We start from the raw sequence: 5059 nt of genomic DNA on the forward strand, positions 1-5059 counted from the left end.
GCGGGGCACAGCGCATAGTTTTTCATTTCCAATTTGAAGACCTCAATCAGTTTTTGTGCCTTTTGAGTTTGAATTTGATTTGGACCGTGTGTTTCTGTGTGTGTGTGTGTGAGTGTGTGCGTGTTCGGGTGTATCCTGTGTGTCCTTTATGGCTGCTTATTGGTTACATGTGCCAGGTGGGCCAAAACCGAACAAACAAAAAACATTTTATGAGCTTGTTATTGTCGTCGTCGGCCACGCCTTTTGTGTAGTCCATAAAGTTGGCTTTTATTGGTTTGTCGTTGCCGCCGTTTTTGGTCAACTCCTAATTGGAAGTTCTAAATTTCATTGTTTGGCTTTTAAGCTTCAATTGTTTGCGGTTCGAATGGTCATAAATATTAAGTGTTGTCGGCTACCGGACTTCTCTTCTACTCATTGCGAACTGGCGTGACCTTTGTGACGTGGTCAATCAAGCGAACTAAGCGGTGGATCAATAAAGGGTTCCCAAAGTAGGGTAGTATCAAAAAAGTGAAGCTATTTAGTATGCCTTGCAACGGCAAATGGGAATATTTTCAGGAACAATTGGAAAGTTATCTCTCAGTTCTAAAGCTACATATCAACAATAAACTTTTCCAAAAGTCAATAATTATTGCATGCAGTATACAAGTCGACACGGACTACTACATCATATATGTAAGAGCCATACGAATAATCAAGTAATATTTGAATACAAATATTCTGCTTCATCATAACGTTTTCTTATCGGGTATACAGTTGTAACAGTCGAAAAGCTAATTGAAAGTAAAAAAAACGCAATCATAGTTTATTTTAGGTATTCATTAGTTTTTAGTATATCCTAAAATTTGAATATCCCCTTAAACAAATTAAAGTGAAGGATTTCATTGGCATCATTTTCAATAACGTATAATCCGAAGGCAACAAACGCTTTCCTCTTTATGGTTTCCCACTTTCAGCAGGAGCATTTACCAATTTGGCTGGCTAATGTAAATCAATGACCTCTTATTAAAAACTTTGAGACCCACAAATTGTCTGGCACGCCAAACTTTTGAACTTCCCGCTGGCCGAGCTCCTTGAGGGGCTGGATGGGGATATTGGGGGCAGAACCTCTTTGCCGCACAATGGAACGCTTTTTGCTATTAGCGCACAAAAGTCAACAAATGTACAGGGGGCCACAGACGTCCAAAGCAGCGCCCTCTTGAAAATAAGTAGGAAATACTGAAGATGGGAATTTGCCGAGGAATCGTATTCGACCTTCGCAATATCCTTCCAACAACCGATGAAACATATACGTAATAGCTTCATTTAAAATAAGGGTATTATTACTAAAGATTATGAGCCTTTCGTTTATGGAAATATTTTTAGTAATTGAGTTATTATGGTGTTTTTTTTATTTCTTTTAGGGTACCTTGTTTGACTTTAAACCAAATAGATGGAAAGTTGGCCTACGTTTACTTGACCGTGATATACCCATCCTCGACAAAGGAATCTGGGATTCAAGAAGGCAAATCCTGGCGAGTAATGCCAAGAAAACTTTTCAATTTGTAGGCAGCTGCTTCGGCAAGGGAAAGAGGGAAATAAGAAGTGGGGAAAAGCGTCGCTGGCGTTTGATCTGTGGGCGGTAAAAAAATACGCAGCCACTTGTAGTCGGACTTCCGAGTCAGGATTTGTGGGCACGCAAATTCTGTTTGCCCGAGTGTAATTTCTTAAGTAAAAGGTAAACACTTGGAAAGCTGTAACTGTAAGTGTGGTTACAGCAATGCTCGATGCAAATGACAGGCGAAGTAGGGAGTGGTTGGAAAATGGGTGGAAAATCAGACTCCACCACCTACCACCAACAAAGACTTGACGTCAAAAGCACTCGCATTGAATTTTCTTTGGCAAAGACATACTATTTACTTGCAGTTCAATTGATAAGAAAGGATTTAGATATCGGTTCTAAGTCTCGATGCAATCTTCAAAGTAGGAATACTGTACTCACATATGAATTAGTAAGTGACCTAGAATTAAAAGTGCTTATTTTGCGTGGCTTCGTTACTATAGAATAAATAAATAAACCATTTAACTTATCGCAATTCAGTGAACTTACAAATTCGTATATCATTTATTACATATTTTGTTGATGTTCCTATAGGTGAACAATTAAAGTTTAGTCGTTAATTATCGCATTATTTATGCCTAATAATACCACGTATTAAATGACCGTTGTGTCATATTTATATTCGCCAAAATGCTCCTTGCAATTTGTGTAGCTATTTCTGGTATTTATGCATTGATCAGAAATTTGTTTACCTTGTAAGCTCAACTGCAAACACAAACTGTTCTACCACAATAGCAACGCAGAACATGATTACAGCATCGAATCCAGATGAGATAAGCACACAAACACACTCACAGACACAGGCGGCAAAACACCAATACACACGCAGTCAGACACACTCATTTTACATAGATTTATGTTGTATGCCTCACTTAAATATACAAGATTCAATGAATTTTCAATTAACTTTGATTGGCACTTTTCCTTATACATAAAGCACACTTCCCCGCAGGAAGCATGATGTTGGATATTTGTGGTTGTCCTGGCAGACCGATGAAGATATGTATATGTGGGAAGCAGGCAAGCTGCAAAGGAGCAGGACCAAGCCAAGGCGATGCGATGGGCTAGACGATGTTGCAGTCGAGATGAGGCGAGGGAATTAAACTGTGTGCTTGTCCAAATGATGGACTGACTGACTGACTACACTTGGGCATTTATGCAAAAATCCTGCACGAAAACTGTCAAATATGAAGGCAAAGACACCGAAAGAAAATGCGAGAAAACAATATAATCCTTGCACTGTCAATATTAATTTATATATTATAAAATAATACGTGCATTTAATATTTAATTAATAGTTCCTTTGATAACTACGGTGTTCGTTTCATCAACCTAATTTATTAACATAGACAAAACTTTAAATCATTACAACATTTTATCCCTAAATCTCAAATATTCCGCCTCTCCATTAAATAAACTTAACTTTGAGTGCATCCCCGCACAGCAAGCGACTGTAACAATCATGGCATTTGGTTTGGTTATTTGCTTCGGTAAGACGGCATCAGCAAGTCATGTCAAATTGGAAAACAAAAATGGACAAGCAAACAACAACGGCCGGCAAACAAACAAGTAAGGGATAACGAAAACATGGTCATTACAAAACTGCACTAATGCTTATGCATAAAATAAAATAATGCAATGCTGAGAAGGAGAAAGCGTAACAATAACACAAAATCGGAACTCAAATAATGACTGTTTGCGTGGTAAATTGATGAAATTTCACATACTTCAACATTTATAAACAACACTTCTTTAAACCGACATCCAATTTCACAATCTCAATGTATATTTTAACAGTCTGCGGTTTTTCGAAAAGTTTTATGCACAGAAATTAGCAAAATCGAAAGGCTGTCAAACACATTTTCACATACGCTGGTCGCAAAATTGATTACACACCTTAGGTGAGAATTTTTAACACGTTTCTTATAAATGTCTCAAAGTTAAATAATTAAATTTATATATGAACGCCTAAGCAAAATGTCTTAAAGTATTCAAGTAGATCATATGCTAGGTCATTTAAATAACGTTGGGTCGCATTCTTTATTAGGCTTACTGTTTCTCGAATGTGAATCTTTTAATCTGTTTAGATTCAAGCAAATCTGCCTGCCATAATGCCCCAATTTGTCCACGTATTTTTATACCCTTTACTCATATAGTAAAAGGGTATACTATACTCCCGGAAAAGTATGTAACAGGTGGAAGGAAGCGTTTCCGATCAGTAGCTGAGTCGATCTGGCCATGTCCGTATGTCAGTCCGCTGTCCGTTCGTGTAACGTCGAGATCTCAAGAACTTTAAAAGCGGGCAGAAATTTGTATGGTATTAACGTAATTTTTTTGGTTTTTCTTATAAATTTTTATGGCTATGTCAAAAACATTTTGGCCACTTAAACAATTATTTATTTATTTGTTCGTTTGTAAACAAAAGTTACATCGGCCAAATCGGCTGGGTCTTTGTTGAAAATGTTGAAATGTTGAACAATCTCATTCTCACGCCCACTAGCTGAGAGCCGGGTATCTGATAGTCGATGGACTCGACTAGACCCGTTTTTTTCTTGTTCTACACTCCTTTCAATTATCGGATAGGCAGATTTAAGCCAGAATGTTCTAATTAATTCCCACACACATTGTCATCAAGGACTAAAAACAAAAGAGCCGGGACAACTACAAAAATTTGAAAAGGCCTGCTCCACTACTCAACTTTTTTCGCTTCAAGTTCAACTAAAAATAAAAATGAGAAAAATCGGCTGCTGCTGCAAATATTAGGCCCACAAATGCCAGCAATCAAAATGCAAAGCTCTAAATAGAAAAAAAAATCAAGGGTCTGAGGGGGAGGGTCACTAACAAACAAACTACGACACGCTTGGCAAAAGGCTTATTAAAAACGCATAAAAGAAAACGGCACGTTTACAAAGCTGGCTCACACGCACGCACACATGCAGCGCTTGCAACAAACACATGCACACACACACATATGCACGAGGCACTCGGGCGCATAAATCCGCGCTAAATGAGTTTAACACTTGGCTTAATAGTTTGGTTTTATGAAAAGCGAAAAAAACAAGAAAACCCAGCGGGGAAAAGGAAAGGGGGGCAACAAGAACACGACCATGGGAGAAAAAAAGGATGGAAAAATAGGCAAGCAAGCAGAGGAAAAAATAGGTTCCGTAGCATACTTTTATGCGCAATAGAAAACTTGCAAATCGCTTTTTGTTTTCATTGCAGGCTAAAACAGGGGGCTTGAATGTGGGTAGGCGGCTATGAGCCAGCCGCCTTTGAGCTTTTAGCCGAGCTTAGTTGTGAGCAGTTTTCGTTTTTATTTCTATTAGCAGACTGGCTTGGTCCACTGACTAAATGAAAAGTGGGCGGGGCCGCACTACCACGTCGTTGCAAAAATATACGACTTTTTTCAATGAACGAATGCATGCGGAGCGAAGTCGCAGAGTGTTCGCTGGGTAAGCGTCT

General features: G+C 38.5%; 1 long non-coding RNA gene across 1 annotated transcript; it reads left to right on the forward strand.

Moving 5' to 3' along the window:
- The first annotated feature begins 276 nt into the window (after positions 1-276).
- Positions 277-2883, forward strand: LOC120445829. The gene is made up of 3 exons (XR_005615784.1): positions 277-493; positions 1401-1714; positions 2550-2883. It is a non-coding gene; the product is annotated as an uncharacterized LOC120445829 (long non-coding RNA).
- Positions 2884-5059: the final 2176 nt, after the last annotated feature.

Source organism: Drosophila santomea, chromosome 2R (genome assembly GCF_016746245.2).
Source record: "Drosophila santomea strain STO CAGO 1482 chromosome 2R, Prin_Dsan_1.1, whole genome shotgun sequence".
Classification (NCBI taxonomy): Eukaryota; Metazoa; Arthropoda; class Insecta; order Diptera; family Drosophilidae; genus Drosophila; species Drosophila santomea.